Raw genomic sequence first — 18,965 nt, 5'->3', positions numbered from 1 at the left:
GTCCTGAATTTTTAAACTGATTTTGTTCATATTTTAAAGTCAGATATGTAGTATCGTGGATAGATTGCCTAAGAAATATCGGTTTTTTTTTCTATTTACCGTACCGTATAATCTACCGTACAAAGTTCTTACATTATATGAACCATATAAAAACATAGACCTTCTTTACGTATTATTCTTCTTACTGCTTCTTGTGAAATTCCTACTCGATAAGCTATTGTTCGCAAATACATCAATAGATTTATACGTACACTGCACAAACGACACTTGCTCTTTCTTACGTCAATGTACACAACGAGCGTCGAGTGGAAATCAACCTAACCCCAATCGACGATCTGAAACTTCTACTTCACGCTGTGATCTTCCATTAGGTCTAGAACAAAGAACAATTCCCAGCACGCTTTCTAAACTTTATTACTTATTATTATGTTCATAATATTATTAATTTTGTATTAATACAATAATAATATCGTATCATTATTATATTATTTCTTTATTTTTCTGCTTGTATTGTCTTTTATTCGTAATATATTATCGCAATATAATAACAAAATTAGTTTAAGGGATAATGGAACCTTAAAGATTTTTTTCAAATGAACGGGTCATTTGCAAACCATGATTCTTTTTAGACATTTGTTCTTCGTGATAAGTACTATATGACGAGGTAAAAAAATTTGATTTTGAATATCATGCTCAAAATCAGTTTTGCGAATCATTTTTTCTACAGATCTCCGCAGATTTAAAGATGTAGCATCACCCCCTCCCCAAAGCAATTACAAATAATTTTTTAATACCTTGTACATTATATTCTGCCTATATGTATGTTGGGTTTACATTAGAATTAGGGTTAGGGGCGTGAAGCGAATCTTCGTTTGGATTACACCTCGTCGTTATGCAATAGAGAAGACATTGGCTAGTGCAAATACGATTACCATAGAACCGGACAAGTAACCGTGGTAATTAGATACTCGAGAAACTAATGACAATGATCCTAGGTTCAATAACGAATCCGCGGACAACGGGACGGTAGTCGTACGCACTCGCAAAAATCTAAGTCGGATTCTGTGTTAATATTCGCTGACCGTAAGGAGTTAATCCTTTTTGTCGATGAGACCGCAAGAGAGAATGACTTTCCGTCCCGGTGATACCCCAGAGGAAAACTATGACGGGGTGTGTCTAAGGACACGAGATCATCGGATTCGTCGGGGACATCCTACGTTCGGAAAGTAAGGGAAATTGACGTTGCTGCTAATTGGCCAATCTCCATATCGGTAGTTAGAAAAGGATGCTAGCCGCCCTTGAGGGAGGGTTGCTAGTGGGAGACGTCGTTCGTGGAAAAATAGGTCTCTCTTGTCTTCCCGTAACTGGGACAAAGACTGTGTATCTGTTGAAGGATTTTAGGTAACTAGATATTAGTGTTTATGACGGTCCTCGGGCTAGCCGATCACGTTCTGCGGAGACGCGTCGGCATCTGGTAAACATCCTGCCCGGAGAATAGGATCTGCGTGTGGCGAGCTACGGGACAGAAACCGTTGGAATGTTTACTGCCACGTGTTGCTACAAATCTTTCTTTTAAGGGGAGCTATATGATTACTCAATGCCTTTGTTAGATGGAGAGTTCGTCCCGTTGACCGCGGCTACGTTCGGCGACTAATTGTCGCCTTGAGCCCAAGCTCATTGTCACAAGTCTCAAACAAATACAATTGGGTAGAATGACGGCAAATCGTTTAGTTACAACTGTAGATTTTAATTACAATGTTTTTATGGATTTTCCCGAGGTTTCAGAGGGAAGGCACCGGTGTCCTCTTATCTCCGACATGTAAATATATGTGACTGTGAATTGCAAACACGGACGTACGTGTTTATTTCCTAGTTTTTATTTGAAAGGAACATCACATATGTTGGTCGTTCCACTCGGTCCGCGAACTCTGCGAGTTCATAAAAATCTATTCCAACCCAATGTTCCATATGCGAGCGAAGCGGCTTCTCTAACTTTCGGCCAAAAAAACATTTCTAAAAATTTCTTGTTCGCTCGCATATGAAACTGGTATTAGGTTGGACTACCTTTTTTACGAGCGAGTAGAGCGAGCAACGAGAACAGTGTTTCTCTACTATATGTAAATGAATACTATACATTGATTTTTATAAATATTTTTTATTGATAATTTCTTATGGAATAACAGGCGATCGCTAAAATCTTCTAGAAGTTGCTCAAGAAAATGTCCTTGACAACATATATCGAAGCGAACGTCATTAGCAAAAACTCTGACGGATCATATATTTTTTAACAAGAACTTTAAGATAAAATATGCAAGAGAGCATTATTTAAAGAATTGAAAGAAGGATAAGTATGAGAGAGAAAGCAGGTTGTGACTTTTATTGATATAACTGTTTTACTATACTAGCAATAAGAGGAAAATTGAACAAAACAAAAGCTAATTAATTACATATATATGTCGGGTTCACATTATGATTAGGGTTAGGGGCGTGAAACAAATCTTTATTTGGATTAGACATTATTGTTATGCAATAGAGGAGATATGTACTAGTGTAAATATGATTATTACAGAATATGGCAAGTAACTGTGGTAATCAGATACTCGAGAAGCTAATGACAATGATTCTAGGTTCAATAACGAATCCGCGATTAACGGGATAACAGAATGCGCCTTCTTCCAAGGTCCACGTTGTACCCAACTTCCTTGTTTACGGTTCAAGTATTACTGAACTAACTCTTTGTTAAAACATAGAATATCCACCGAGCGTAAGGACGCTATGTAACTAGCTAATGTGACCTCACGAGGGAATAAGTCTCCGTCGCGTTGGGGTGTGTCTAAGGACACGAGATCATCGGATTCGTGGAGAGATGCCTTCGTTCGGAAAGTGAGGGAAATTGACGTTGCTGTTAATTGGTCAATTTCCATGTTGGTGGTTAGAGGAGGATGCTAGCCGCCCTTGAGGGAAAGTTGCTAGCGGGAAGCGTCGTTCGTGAGAAAAATAGATTTCCCCTATCCTCTTGTAGTTGGTACAATGACTGTTTGTTTGTTTGAAGGACTTTAGTTAATTAAATCTTAAGATTTATAACGGGTCCTCAGGCTAGCTGAGCATGTACTGTGGAGATGCGTCGACGTCTGTTAATCATCTTACCCGAAGAATAGGACTTGTGTGTGGCGAGCCATTTTAAGGAGAGCTATAGAATTACTCCATACCTCTGTTAGGTAAAAACATTCATCCCTTGACCGCGGCTACGTTCGGCGACTGGTTGTCGCCTCGAGCCCAAGCTTTTTTTTTTTTTTTTTTTTTTATTTATTTGTTGAAATTACAATCAATTCTCGCGTTGAGAATTTTCAGTAATTTTTCTGGCGTGGCGCAGTGACATGGCTGTTTATTTACAATAAGTTAATACTTATTATAGATAGGTATAATTTATAAGTATTATAAGTAAGTGCATATGCTTAATTTGGATAATTAAATGAATCTAACGTTTAGGTCTAGCGGGTAGTGCCTCTTCAGCCTGCGAATCTGGTCCGTCGTATCGAGTAGTCCAGTGATTAGGGGGTTTCGGTGTTTGTTGATTCTTTTGCTGTATCTGTCGCTATATTTTGCTATTTCCTCTTTGACGGTGGGTATCTTGAGGTTGCGGTGTATTGTTTCATTGGTTACATACCAAGGTGCGTCAATTAGGGATCTTAGCGTTTTCGATTGAAAGCGTTGGAGTATTTCAATGTTGGAGTTACTTGCTGTTCCCCATAGTTGGATTCCGTAGGTCCAGACAGGTTTTATTACGGTCTTGTAGAGGGTAATTTTATTCTGTATATTTAGTTTGGAGCGTCGGCCCGTGAGCCAATAGAGTTTTTTTAGTTTGTCCTTTAGTTGCTTCCTTTTATCTGAGATGTGTGTCTTCCACGTTAGTCTCCTGTCCAGGGTCATGCCCAGGTATCGGACTGTGTCCCTGCTAGGAACTGTTGCATTGTTGATGGTGACCTGGGGGCAGGTTTGTTTTCGGAGCGTGAAGGTTACATGTGAGGATTTCTTTTCGTTGACTTTGAAGCCCCATTTGTGAAACCACTTTTCCATGGAGTCGAGACTTCGCTGGAGAGTGGATGAGGCTATTACCGGGTCTGCGTGGGTAGCTAATAGCGCTGTGTCGTCTGCAAATGTCGCTATTGTTATATCGTTTGATATAGGTAGGTCGGCAGTGTAGATGGAGTACAGTAGGGGTCCGAGGACACTACCTTGGGGTATGCCGGCTTCTATTGGGAATGTTGCGGAAGTGGCGTCTAGGCATTTAACCATGAATTGTCTATTGGTTAGGTAAGATTTTAGGATGGAGTAGTAGGGGTGGGGTAGGATCTTTTTAAGCTTGTATAGTAGCCCTTCATGCCATACTTTGTCGAATGCCTGTTGGATGTCTAGGAAAACCGCTGAGCAATATTTTTTCTTTTCGAGTGTTTGGCTGATCGTATGAGTTAAGCGGTGGATTTGCTCTACTGTAGAATGATGTTTCCGGAAGCCGAATTGGTGATCTGGGAGTGTTTTCAAGTTCTCTAGGATTGGAAGGAGTCGGTTCGTGAGCATCTTCTCGAATAGTTTGGACAGGGTAGGTAAAAGACTGATTGGGCGATAGGAGCAGGTTTCGTATATCGGTTTACCGGGTTTAGGGATGAGGGTAATCAATGAGATTTTCCAGGCCTTAGGATAGTGTTCCAGGCGAAGGATGGCATTAAATATCGATGTGATGAGTGCTATCCCTTTTGTGTGAAGTTCCTTGATTGCTTTATTGCCTATTAGGTCGTGTCCTGCTGCTTTCTTGGGGTTTAGGCGACTGATTGTTTCTATAGTCTCTGCAGAGGAGAAGGGTTCGATAGGAGGGGACATTTGGAAGGGGGTGTGCAGGTATTCAGTAACGTCCGCGGCGGTTTTGGGGGAATGGGGTTTGAATACTTTTGACAAGTGTTTAGCAAACAGGTCGCTTTTTCTATAGGGCTTCGCGCCCATCCACCTTGCGGACGGCGGATGGGTGGGATTATTTGTGGGGGGCGTGTGAGTTTCCTAGAGGCCTTCCATAGTGAGTAGTTGGCGTCGGCTGTGGGGGATAAGTTGGCGAGATATTTATGGAAACAGTCGTTTTTATAGTTTCTTAAGGTTCTGGATAGCTTTCTAGTTGCGTTGTTAAGTTTGCGTTTGTCCTCCGGTGTTCTATGGGTCTGCCATACTCTTCTTAGTCTACGTTTTCCTGCTATTTTTTTTAGTATGTATTGGGGATATTCTTGTTTGCTGTTAGATGGCTTTGTCGGTGTGGAGAGGCGGATTGCGTTTATTATGCTCGTGTTTAAGTATTCCGTGGCTGCTTCGATATCTTCCTTTGTTTTTAGTGGGGTGAAGGCTGAGGTTGAGTGTGTAAAGACTTCTCTGAAGAGCTGCCATTTGGTGTGTTGGTTGTGAATGGAGCCATTAGGTGTATTCTCGATGATTGTTGAACTGACTGTTGCTATCACGGGAGAATGATCAGAGGAGAGATCAGCCGAGGAGTTGATCTGGACGTGTCTTGATGGGATATTTTTAGTTATGAAGAAGTCGAGAAGGTCGGGTATTTTGTTGTTGTCAGTGGGCCAGTATGTGGGTTCGTATGTGGTGAGGTAGTTGAGGTTGTTGTTTATTATGCTGTTTAAGAGGTTTTTGCCTCTTGCTGTAACCAGTCTGCTGCCCCATTGGATGTGCTTGGCGTTATAGTCTCCTCCAACTATGAATCTATTGCCCAGGGTGTCCAGGAAGTTATCAAAGTCTTCTTTGGCGATGGAGTGTCTGGGAGGGCAGTATACTGCTGAGGTGGTGATTGAGCCATGACAGTCTTCTATTGCTACGTTTGTTGCTTGGAGGTAGTCTTTCTGGAATGATGGAAGTTCGTAGTGCTTAATACTTGCTTTGATTATTATTCCGGTGCCACCGTGGGCCTTTCCGCTGGGGTGTTGGGTATGGTAGAATTTGTAACCATTTATTTTCAGGTAGCTCTTGTCGGTGAAGTGGGTTTCCGATACGAGCATTACGTCGATTTGCTGGTGTTTTAAGAAGAGTTCTAGTTCAAGTTTGTGTTGCGCTAGACCGTTGGCGTTCCAGAGTGCTATGCGCCTTGGTTTTATTTTGAGTCGAGGCGTGCTAATTTTTCCACGATGAGTGTTAGTAGCGATAGCAAGTGATTTATTTGCTCTGATTGTTTCTCTATTAGCTTTTCAAGCCTTGAGGAGTTGTCTATGTTAGGTGGGTTGGGGACACTGTTTTGGGGAAGGTTCCTTTGGCTGTTCGGGTTATTTTGGATGCCTTGTACTGCTTGGGCATAGGAGGTTGAGGTGGAGATGAATTTGGTAGGACTGGGTGTTTGGTTGGTTGAGGGGGTTGGGGTAGTCGTGAATTTCGGCGGGCTGGGTGTTTGGTTGGATACCTCTTTTGCTCTGAGCTTAGGATACCTGTTCGTGTATAGTGTTTTATATGCTGGGCAGCCTTTGTAGTTGGCAGGGTGGTCCCCTTGGCAGTGGATGCATTTCGCTGGGGTTTCCGGTGATTTGGCGCACTGGTCAGTGGAGTGAGTGCCTGCGCATTTAACGCAGCGGAAAGTATGGTTGCAGTATTTCTGCGTATGACCGTACCTTTGGCACCTTTTGCATTGCACTATTTCTTTTTTCACGAGCGGTGGTTCGATCTTTACTATCGCGTTCATTAGGCGACTGATGTTGTAGATTTCCTTATTGTTCGGCTTTTATTTAATGTCTAGGAAGAATAAGGATAACGGGTCTTTCGAGACTCTATGCCTTATATTACTTACGTTGATGACTTCGTGGCCGAGTTTTGAGAGTTCGTATTTGAGTTCGTCTATGTCTGCTGAGTGTTGTATGTTTCGTAGGACCACCCGGAAAGGCCTTTCCTGTTTGAGTTGGTAGGTGTGGAAGTTGGCGTTCAGGGTCCTGAGTGTCTTGGTGAGTTTTCTGTAAGCTTCTGGGTTCGTCGGCAGTATTTTTACTTTATTGTTGCTTATCTTAAGGTTATATTCCTCCTTGCTGATATCTCTCTCTAGGGACTTGGTCATTGTCTGTATGTCAATGACGTCGTCCACAAATATTGGTGGGGGAGGGGGGATTCTCTGCGAGTGTTGGTTTGGTGGCGGTTCTACGATTTCCATGGCGTCGTTTGAGGATTCCAATACGGCGAACCTGTTGTGTGTGTTTATTTGCGTTGCTGTTTCTATTTTCCTTTTCTTTGTAGTATTAGCGTCGTTAGTGCGGAGAGTTCTGCTACACTTCTGCCACGGGGGGTAGCACGGGGTAGCTGCGAGTCTGCTCCGGAGAGCCTGGTCGCGGTTGCTGGACCATCATCGAGCTAGTTAATTCGGAATGAACAACTAGTCGTGAGGCTGTGAGGCTAGTATTCGGGTTGGGGTTAGGTGCGTGGGATTTTCTTCTCCCTAAAGGGTAAGGGACACTTAGCTGTGTTCTCTTTCGACGGTTGGGCGACACGTGTTGTTTTCGGACTACGCTGGGCACTAGAGACACGTCTGCACGCTTCGGCACTCCACAGCGAACTGAGCCCAAGCTCACTATCATAAATCTGGAACAAATACAATCGGATTGAATGGCGGCAATCGCTTAATTACGGCTATGGTAGAATCTAGATTAAAGTGTTAAGGGACTTTCCCAAAATTCCAAAGGAGAGGCTCCGGTGTCCTTTCATCTCTGATATATATATATATGCTCAGATTTCAGAGCTTAGTTTTAGGAGTAATGTAATATCGTAAGGTAGTTCAAATTAGAAATCAGTTGAAAATAGATAAAACCGAGTACGTCGTCTTTCTGTGGTTCGTTTACATTTAAGAGTGCCTGCGTGACTAAAGGCACGTAGTTGGTAGTTCTTACATAGGTATGAGGGAAACAATAGACAACGTTAGAAGAAGGACGGTTTCGCTATCCAAGGCGGGACGACCGAAAGATCAGAGTGTGCGAGTCGAAAAGTGTGCGTGTTGCGAGAATCAGAGCTAATTGAGTCGTCGAAGAGTAGAGTCGTTAGAGGTAATCGAGTCGTCGAAGAGTAGAGTCGTGAGAATTGATAGAGTTGTTAGAGAGAGAGAGTGTGTGTGTGTGTGTTAGATTCGTTGTGACGAGGGTGGTCAAATAACTGTAAAGTTATTTGATATAGATACGAGTATTGCATTTAGTTTCCGTTAAATAAACATCGTTTTCTGTCCAATTTATATTTGTATATTCAATTTAATATTAATAAATTGTAAGTAATCGGAAAAAAAATTCTATCCTTATTTCCACGATATTACAGTAATATATTGTATTTCCCAGATTACTTTCATTAATATTCGTCTTAAGACATTAATAACACTCAATTTTAATTTTATCAAAGCAAAATAAATATTTTTGTTTAATTAAAACTCTACTCCTAAAAAAATAAAACTTTTCTATTTATGCAAAATTGCATGCAATAAAAGTTTCAATGAATACACTTCGTTTTGTAACTGTTTTCTTCAATCAGAAAAGATAACGGCCAAAAAATTATTGTTATTCCACAACTAATTGGAAATTTTGACAGTTTAATTCGATCATTGGATCGATTACACGTACGGTGATTTTTCAAATTCGGAATCAGTTACAGACCTAACTGAAGAGTTAAGCCCTGCGATGTGTAGTTGGTCCAGGGACAGTGTGGCAAATCTATTCGTTCAACGCTGATTGGTTCCGCCATTTATAAAAGCGCTTCCTGCAGCAGTTATGTATAGATTGGTATAAATATAAATGTATGAAGTATACGTTTACAAAGTTGTCTGTAAACAAAGTGTAATAATATTTACCGTGTATTGGAGTGTATATAACGACGGAAATAAAGAATAATAAGAAAAAGTAAGATATTATTAAAAGTCGCTCTTATTAATAGATATAAATAATAGTTGAATAACCTTTTTATAAGATTGCTAAAGATAACCTCAAAAGAAAATACAACTTTTTTGCAAAGTTTAACGATAAATTATATTACAATTTTAAATTAACATCAAATTTTGAGCTACACACATCTTAGTAATTAAATCTGTATGGTGTTATCCGTTTTTACTTTAAGGTGATTTATACTTCGTGTTTATTACAAATTTTTGCAGTCATCATAGAGAACATACAGAATTAACATTTAAGTTTGGAACGTTAGTTCAAATGCCTGATTACTCAGCCAAGGGATGCAGAAACAAGTCAAAGAGTGGTAAGAAAATGTATTATCATCCGAACGATCCCAAACGAAGAGAGTAATTCGCAATTAATTGCGTAACTCTTGGTGGAAAATAGAATGTAATTGAATATAAATCCAATTTTTAATATATTATGTTTAACAAAGTATTTGCATTACATTATTCCAGTCATACAGTATTTAAAAAAAATATATAATAAGCATAAAAAATGTATTTAAGTTTTCATTAATAAAATTAGACACTAATGACTTTACGCTGTTAATTTCCCTAGGCCATAGTTGTACACACAGGTCTGTTAACTGCTGTAAAGGAGATAAGGTTCTTAATGTCGCAAGATGTACTTTACCAATCGGCCACCATTGAACACTGCGATCGAGTAGCTAGGGTTTTGTGTTTGGCGCCATTCTTCGGTGAAAGCACTAAAGGTAAAGAATATAAACTAAAGCAGTAAGCTTATTCAATAACTAATACTATATTATGTATTTATTATAATTTCTCACCATTTATTTCAAGCAGATACATCTACAATACTCCATTTATTACAGAAAGCATTGTTTAAATGAATATTAATTATGAACCATTATTAAACATGCATTATTATTACCAACAAACAAGTTTAACAAGACCACAATTTTCAAATTAAATATGTACACATATCTTTAATGCTTTTACATTTGACGCATATATTGGAAAGTAAGTTTGTTTTTAGTTTTTTCTTAATTTATTAAAAAATTGTGTAACTATTAACATTACCTATAACATACGTAAATAGTGTCATATTTAAAATATTACCCATGATTAAAAATTTTCAATGTTATTAAATTCTTTATTGAGGAAGCTAAATTATAATATAATTATAGAGTTTACAAAGGATTTTAATAATGAAAAAATATTTATTTTATATAACATTTATTAGACATTAGTTAGATATAAAATAAGAATAATATAATCATAATAATCATATATCTAAGATAAAAGTTGATCTCCATGATCATTAACATGGTGTTGCTTTTTCCTCACACCCTCCTGCTACACGCTTCGAAGCAGAACATACAGCGAGTAGATATTACGGAATCAGATCCAACAGCAAACAATACAATATGTATAGAACTCTAATCATGGAAACACCAACACCTTTGGTAGCCGAAGTTATGCACAAGTAACTAACCTAATCGCCACCCTTAACACCAACATAGCCAAATCCATCATTAATACACTCAAGCAACCACCGTTACAATACTAACTAACGGCAATTACTTCCAGACGTAGCAGTATATGCACCACTGCGAACAGGCAGTACATTGACAGAGATTATAGAAGTAGCATTGGCAACTACTACTTATGAACCAAATAACAGGCAAACAAAAATAATTCCGCAAGACTTTCTTGACAAAATCAGAGGAAAAAAGGTAAGCGAAAGCAAAATGACAAAAACATAGAGCAGGTGAAAGCAAAAAAACATCTAAACAAACTTGCAAAGGAAATAGAAAGTAAAATAAAAGATCATAATAATAACGAATTCTCAAAATTCATAGATTCACTTTCTGCGTACGAGAATTCCAACTATTTCCTATGGAAAGCCACGAACAAAATAAAGGAGCCAATTAAACTAATCCCAGCAATCAGATTAACGGACAACACATGAGCCAGAAGCAACGAAGAGCAAGCTGAAGAATTTTCCAACCACCTTTGTTGAAGTTATCTCTTCGAGGAACGCGTGATGAATGTGTAACAGAAATATATTTAAGTATAAGTGTAACTGTAAGTATAAGTATAAATATAAGCATAAGTATAAGTACAGTGTATACTAATCCAGAACCACACTGTGGCAGCGTTACATTACAACAGAGCTTCGAAGCCATGAGTCTATGGGTATTTATATAATTACGAAAACTGGCCGGTCTATATATACCCTGCTGCACCATCTGTGCATGGCATATTCCTAAAAAAGGCTATGAGACTGAGAGGCCCTTCAAATTGATTTAGAGCTAAACAATACTCAATAGCATCGGGGACTAAGAGAACTAAACGCTAGAGAAGATGTAGTTTTCCTAGAAGTGAGTATTACTTCAACACCCTCCCTAACACTCGAAATCTTTACAAACGATTACTTTTTAACATCATTGTTATTTTTCAGACCTAATTTTTGTCGTAAATATTGAAATCTTGGTTTCGGTAACGCCTTCGTAAATATATCTGCTTGTTACGTCCGGCGACTCTCTACACAAAGCAGACTCCACGCCACGTGAGTTCTATTAGAAACAGTGACAATGACTGTTTTGTATCGTATCTGGTTATATTATTTATTGTTCTTACTTGGTGCCCGATTTTTGTTAGTTCTTTGCATATATTTTTGGTGTTTGTTCTTGGGTATAGGTCTCTAATTACTACTTTGTGGTTCTTTTCTGTTTTGAGTTGGTATGTATGATGTATGGTATGTTTAATACTTGCGCCACTTTTCGAAAGATTTTTGGAGTATTTGTTTGCACTTTGACTTGTTCCAGTTTTAATTCCTTTATACTGTAGTTTTCTCTTCCGACAGTGTTGTTTAATAGTTCAATAAGGGTATCTGTTATTTGAGCATGAATGTAGATCGGTGGTGGTTTAACGATATGTGTTGTCATTTCTTCCTCTGAACTCGTATCTCCGTCTTTTATCAGTGAGCTGAAAGAATTTCGGAGTGGGATGTCCTGTAGCCACTGGTGCATTTCTGTAATTTTTATAGCGCTTGTATTTAGGATTATTTTACGCCTTTTGTGAGCTGTTGCTACCTTCCAGTTTTCATCTTGATAGGATAGTTCGTTATTGTAGCTGTTTTCTTCCTGCTTTTGCAACGTTTCCATTTCTTTTATAGGCTTTCCTGTTCTTTGTTAATTGGTTGTTTTCTGCTTAACGTATTTGTAGCTTCATTTATGAAACATATGTCACCCTTTTTTGTTTGGCGGCGGTATTGGTTGTTGCATTTTGAAACTTTTACCATGTGACAGTGTTCGTTAACGTTTTAACCTCCTAAATTCACTATTTATCGCACTAACACTGGAGCACATTTATTCGCGCCTGTTTACCTCGACTGCTCGGGCAGAATTGTCATTACAATGCAATTATCTATATTGTTACATCGAGGCCTTTCTTCTATTTTGTCCGGCAATTTTCATTTTTAACGTGATGAACATTTTCTTCTACATCATATTTTAAAATTTGTTAACAATCACTGTTTACAAATTGACGGCAAGTACCTGATTTGGGATTATACGTTCTATATACATCGAACGTAACAATAAGGAACACAGAAAGCAACTGAGATATAACACGATATTGAAATTGGAAATTAATTACACCCTCGTAGCGGTGCCTGCATCAGCTTGGACTAATTCGCAAACGATGGAAGTTGTATATGTTAGAGCGAAAAGAAGCCTCGCATATTCAATCTCAGAATGTCATGTCCGAAGGAAGTCCATCTCCAACGCAGCTAATCGAACTATGCGTCTAATCGAACTTTTCGGGGTTATTTTCATGTTCGGTATCATTTTGATCGAAAGAACCTCAACAATTCAACTAAAACAACGTTTTGTCGATGAAATAAAAGATGTAGAAGCTTCATTTTTTCTATCGAAGAGATCTTAACAAAAGAACGATAACAGGTTGTACCTTAATGCCTCGATGAAAGAAATTTTATATTTTAACGTTTCAATATTTTAATGATGCAATAGTATAATATTTTAATAAGAAGGGAGAAATGGTACGTTCGTGTACGATTTTATACTTTTAATCGGCAAAAATGACGTTGGAAGGGTAGAAAAGCTATTGAAAAACATTTGGATAATTTCTCATCGAAGCATCTGCAAATGTAGCTGCTGGCTGTAGATGTCGCTGCTGGGGTACTGCTATATTTTTCTAATTTAGATGCGTGGAAGAAAAATGGGACTACGGGCGCCGGGATTCGAATCCGAGTCCCGAACGTTCGTAACCTAAGGCGCTAACCACTGCGCTACCGTTGTCCGGTATTAGTTAGTGGCGGTATTTGTTGTCGAGTGCCGCGACAGATCTATCGGACGATGACCCGCGGCCGGTTCGATCGTAACGTCGATTAACATGTATCAACGACTGGACCCGCTAGTAACATCAAAATACAATTTTTTTTGTCAAGGAGAAACATTGAATTATAGGCTCGCCCTATCAACTCAAAATCAACTTCAAATGACGACTAATTAGACACTTTGGAAAGTTTCACATACATCACAATCACGATAGACATTACGCAGGACGATTAATTCGTTTCTAAGTTTCTCTTTGTACAGAACCATACCGTCGACCGATGGGTCCGCGGTAGAAAACGGTAACAAGGAAGAATGGCCGCAGGAAATCCCTGACTCCTAAAGCCGCGAGCAAGGTGGTTGGAGCGGAGGAAGCGGCGATTGAAGCCATGAACTTAGGTGATTAAGATTAAGGGTACGCACCCTCCAGAACAATCTGGGACAGTCAAGACCTGCTTTTCCAAACCATTCTGGAGAGCACGGTTGCCCTAGCGGTGGTGGCCGAGCCATACAGAGTCCTGGACGCTCCGGACTGCGCCGGAGATACAGACGGCTGTCACCTGGACATCAGCGCCGGCATCGTCCGCCCACAGGGATCCTCTGGAGCGCGGCAACGGATACGCAGCGGTCGAATGGTCAGGAATGGTGGTAGTGGCCGTGTATGTGTCGCCCAACAGCGAATGGACAGCGTTCGAGGAGTTCTTGAACGGGGTAGACGACTGCCATTACGATTACGAGATATAGTATTACGTTATAATACATTACATTATAACGTATTCCGTTAAATTGAATTACGTTATATCATATTACGTTTTGCCGTTCCTTCACATACTGAGCAGAAGGCGAACGTTACCATGATCGCGGACGGATATTAAGACAGGCGGAGTGGGGATATGGTAAGAATAGAAAGGGAGGCAAGTGGATCAACACAGCAGTTGCCCGTAACCAGTCGTCAGTAGGAATCGCAACCAGAGATTTCTGAAGAAGTCGCTGGTCAAGAAAGCAAACGAACTGCGGAACGAAGCGCCGCGTATTAAGTTGGCAGCCTTCACGTAATAGAGTACATTCAGTAATATAGTATTACGTTATATATGTCGGAGATGAAAGAACACCGGAGTCTGTAATTGAACAATTGTAGTTATTCAATCCGATTGTAATTGTTCGAGAGTTGTGATAATGAGCTTGGGCTCGAGGCGACAGTCAGTCGCCGAACGTAGCCGCGGTCACGGGATGAACGCTTTGTCTAACAAAGGTATGGAGTAATTCTATAGCTCTCCTTAAAAGAAATATTCGTGGCGACACGCGACAGTAAACATTCCAACGGTTTCTGTCCCGTGGCTCGCCACACGCAGACCCTATTCTTCGAGTAAGATGATTACCAGATGTCGATGCGTCTCCGCAGTACATGTTCGGCTAGCCTGAGGACCCGTTATAAATCCTAAGATTTAATTAACTAAAGTCCTTCAAACAAACAAACAGTCATTGTCCCAACTACGGGAAAATAGGGGAGACCTATTTTTCGACGAGCGGCGTCTCCCACTAGCAACTTTCCATCGAGGGCGGCTAGCATCTTTTTCTAACCACCGATATGGAGATTGACCAATTAGCAGCAACGCCAATTTGTCTTACTTTCTGAACGAAGGCTTTCCTCGACGAATCCGATGATCTCGTGTCCTTAGACACACCCCATTATAGTTTTCCTCTGTGGCATCATCGGGACGGGAAAGGCATTCTCGCTCGCGATCTCAGTGATGAAAGGAGTAACTCTTTACAACCAGTGAATATTACGCATCCGACTTAGATTTCGTGAGTACGTTCATCTATCATCCCGTCGACTGCGGATTCGTTATTGAACTTAGGATCATTGTCATTAGTTTCTCGAGTACCTAACTACCACGGTTACTTGTCCGGTTCTATAATAATCGTATTTGCACTAGTCAATGTCTTCTCTATTGCATAACGACGACGTGTAATCCAAACGAAGATTCGCTTCACGCCCCTAACCCTAATTCTAATGTAAACCCGACATATAGTATAACGCTATAACGCATTACGTTATAAAGTATAGCGTTATAACGTACTACGTTATATAGTATTACGTAATATGGAAATAACGTATTACGTTATATAGTATAAGTAAAATCCAATGCAACCACAGCTATCAATATTGAAGATTAAATATGTAATTGAACGAATCTCCGCTTCCGTTGAGGATATGTAGACAATTCGATACTCGTTATACTCCACGTTTGATGCCAAATACAACGCACATCATCTGGTTTGCGCTATGTCCACTCTTTTCCTGTCAAATCCGATGCAATTATAATTTTTAATGCTCAAGGCTAAATATTCAATTCTACGAATCTCCGCTGCTATTGGACAAATTTCGACAATTCGATACGCGTTGTACTCCACATTTGCTGTTTTACACAGCGCACATCAGTCGGTTTGCACTATGTCATCTCTTTTCCCTGTCAAATCCGATGCAGTTAGAATTTTTAATGCTCAAGGGGTAAATATTGAATTCTACGAATCTCCGCTACTACTCAGGATACAGAGGCAGTTCGATGCGCATTGTACTCCGTATTGGCTGCTTTATACAGCGCACATCAGCTGATTTGCACTGTGTTAATCCTGGACCCTGTCAAATCCAATGGAGTTAGAACTTTTAATTCTCGAGGCTAAATATTGATCTCCGCTGTTATTAGGGATACCTAGGCATGTTGGGTCCCAAAGGTGCTAGTGGTATCATTGCACTGTTCACGCCCAGTAGTGCCAAGTGCCAACTCCTCCTCCAAGTCGGTGGGGCTGGTAAATACTGACTTGTCAGTGGCTACGTGGATGGCGACGTGGCTTAAGAACTCATCCTGCCCGAGGAAGAGAACATGCATCATGGCGTAAACAATCACACGTCGCAGACCCGATCGGGTGTCGTGGCGGGTTAAGCCTTTCGTTACTGGCGGCTTCTCCTGCGTCACAAGCGCTCTGCGCCAAAAAGAAAAAACTTTCCTCGAAACAGGGTATTTATAACTTCTTAACACACTCACTTTTAATTGAAATTTGGGTAGGCCTACTTTGGGGGGGGGGGGACAATCGTCTCCCCTAACGCCACATTTAGTTAGTTAGTTCATAGGATAGGCCTAACGAGAAGACGCGGGGAGTGTACCGGCAGTAATTTCCAAGAGGTCTCGGGCACTGCTGCCAAACGTGTAGGTTGGCCACCGTGGAGTTTTTGTCAGTAGGAGTCTGGCACTACTCCACTAATTCTCCAGAATGCAGCGGAGTGTCCATGAGGATTTCTCCACGTAGAAGAAAAAAAGAAAGAAGGTGTTGAAGCATATAAATAGGTGATATATCGTATTTCAATTCTTTGAATTTTGTTTGAATTATTGTTAATTACAATCACAATTTCTGATAATATCATGCACACGATTAAGTGTAACCACGCTCTTAATCGTCATCGTTGTCAATTACAATTATAATTCCAAGTTTACTTACATTCATTTTAACGAAACCAATGTTTATTGCTAGAACACGCGCATATTCGTACAACGATGTTAAAAATCTGAGCGTAATGGAAATGTACGTACAGCAGATACTCACAGGAAAAACCAACGAGACTAATAATAAAATCAATGAATTAGAAAAAAAGAGCTATAGACAAATATCTTATAATATACCGTGGCATAATCTGCAATTTATTATAAAATAATTGATCCCAGCAGTATCAATTATAAAAGAAGATGGCTGAATATGATAGACACTGTCGAATACTAATCAAATATAATCATTTAGTTAATCTTTAAGATTTAAGTTAAGATACATCTTTGAGGAATCAATAAGTCTTTCGCTAATAGCCTAATAGATCCCTTGATAGATCAAACGAAGAAATACCTAACCGCGATTACAGCCAATTGGTACATATTATTCGATACATAATTAATATCTGTATCGCGTACAGCGATGCAAGTGGTATTGAAGAAAATAGCCATTTTATGTTACAACTATAACGAGTAAATTTACTCGTTTAACTTGAGAGGAATTAAAAAGGTACCTGACTTTTAAATAAGCATTAAATAAGAAATTTAAATATCGCAGACGGTGATGTAGGTGTTATTCAAGAAAAGAGAACATTTTATTTTGTAATTAGCACGAGTAAATGAACGAATATCGATAATATAATATAATGATTAATATGAATTTTATCTGGCTGATTATTTAAATACCTTAACATATTTCACAGTAACGTCATCGACTGCCGTTAGGCTCTTTTCCCTTTTTGTTCAAACTAATTGATAGTCGAAAACTAGTATCAAGGAGGTGTGAATTTAGTCTTAGTTTGTAGAAACTATTAAAATGATAAAAATGGATACCGTATTAAATCGTCGAAGGCGCCAATTTACGATAAAAATTAAGAAATTGTTCAATTTGATTTTGTTATAATGGAAAACCCGTCCTTTGCTATGTCAAGAGATCGTTAACGTTTGATTGACATCTCGACACCTTGTCAAGATATATAAGGGACGCGGAAGTCGCGCGCGAGCTCTTTCGTGCCTGAAATTCCGGACAGTGAACATCCAAGAAGAATTTAAATATAAGGTAAATAAAAAAAAATATCAAATAACAACATTGTAACTAGTAATTTATAACGTCTAAGCCATTAATTTACAATACTTGAGAAATTAATTTATAATATTTAAGCTATTAATTTATAACATTTAAGCTATTAATTTACAACATCTAAGCCATTAATTTACAACATTTGAACTGTTATTTTATACATGTAAGTTATTAATTTATAAAATTTAGGCTATTAATTTACAACATCTTAGCCATTAATTTACAATATTTGAACTATTATTTTATACATTTAAGCCATTAATTTATAACATTTAAACCATTAATTTATAACATTTAAACCATTAATTTATAACATTTAAGCCACTAATTTATAACATTTAAGCTATTAATTTACAACATCCAAGCCATTAATATACAACATTTAAACTGTAATTTTATACATTTAAACTATTAATTTATAACATTTAAGCTATTCATTTATACCTTCTAAGCCATTAATTTATAACATTTAAGCCATTAATCTAAAACAATTACACCATTAATTTTTAACAGTTATACCAATAATTTATAGCAACATTTTCCCATTAATTCAATGTAATTGTGTTCTTAATTTATAACAGTTGTACCCTTAATCGGCAGTAACTCTACATTCATTGACTTTAATCAATACCATAAATTCGTAGTGAGTGAATTAATGATTTATTTACGTTAATTATTAATTATTTATTAACGTTATAACGTATTACGTTATACGGTATAACGTTGTAACGTATTACGTTATATGGTATAACGGTATAACGTATTACGTCATATGGTACAACGTTATAACGTATTACGTTATATGGTATAACTTTATAACGTATTACGTCATATGGTATAACGTTATAACGTATTACGTTATATGGTATAACGTTATAACGTATTACGTTATATGGTATAACGGTATAACGTATTACGTTATATGGTATAACTCTATAACGTATTACGTTATGTCGTATAATGCTTTAACGTATTACGTTATGTGGTTTAATGTTATATCGTATTACGTCATATGGTATAACGTTATAACGTATTACGTTATATAGAATATCGTTATAACGTATTACGTTATATGGTATAAC

At 38.6% G+C, this 18,965-nt stretch overlaps 1 long non-coding RNA gene across 3 annotated transcripts; it reads left to right on the top strand.

The window, feature by feature from the left end:
- The first annotated feature begins 8,727 nt into the window (after window positions 1–8,727).
- Window positions 8,728–17,463, top strand: LOC126868732 (uncharacterized). 3 transcript variants are annotated; one of them, XR_007690708.1, is made up of 9 exons: window positions 8,728–8,894; window positions 9,146–9,243; window positions 9,501–9,654; window positions 10,493–10,638; window positions 10,765–10,990; window positions 11,062–11,286; window positions 11,367–11,474; window positions 13,528–15,069; window positions 15,972–17,463. It is a non-coding gene; the product is annotated as an uncharacterized LOC126868732 (long non-coding RNA). The 3 variants fall into 3 exon arrangements; XR_007690709.1 differs by having other exon boundaries at window positions 8,730–8,894; window positions 13,528–14,515; XR_007690707.1 differs by having other exon boundaries at window positions 8,731–8,894; window positions 13,528–14,356; window positions 15,297–17,463.
- Window positions 17,464–18,965: the final 1,502 nt, after the last annotated feature.

This window comes from Bombus huntii, chromosome 8 (genome assembly GCF_024542735.1).
Source record: "Bombus huntii isolate Logan2020A chromosome 8, iyBomHunt1.1, whole genome shotgun sequence".
Classification (NCBI taxonomy): Eukaryota; Metazoa; Arthropoda; class Insecta; order Hymenoptera; family Apidae; genus Bombus; species Bombus huntii.
This window is presented reverse-complemented; position numbering and strand designations above follow the sequence as displayed.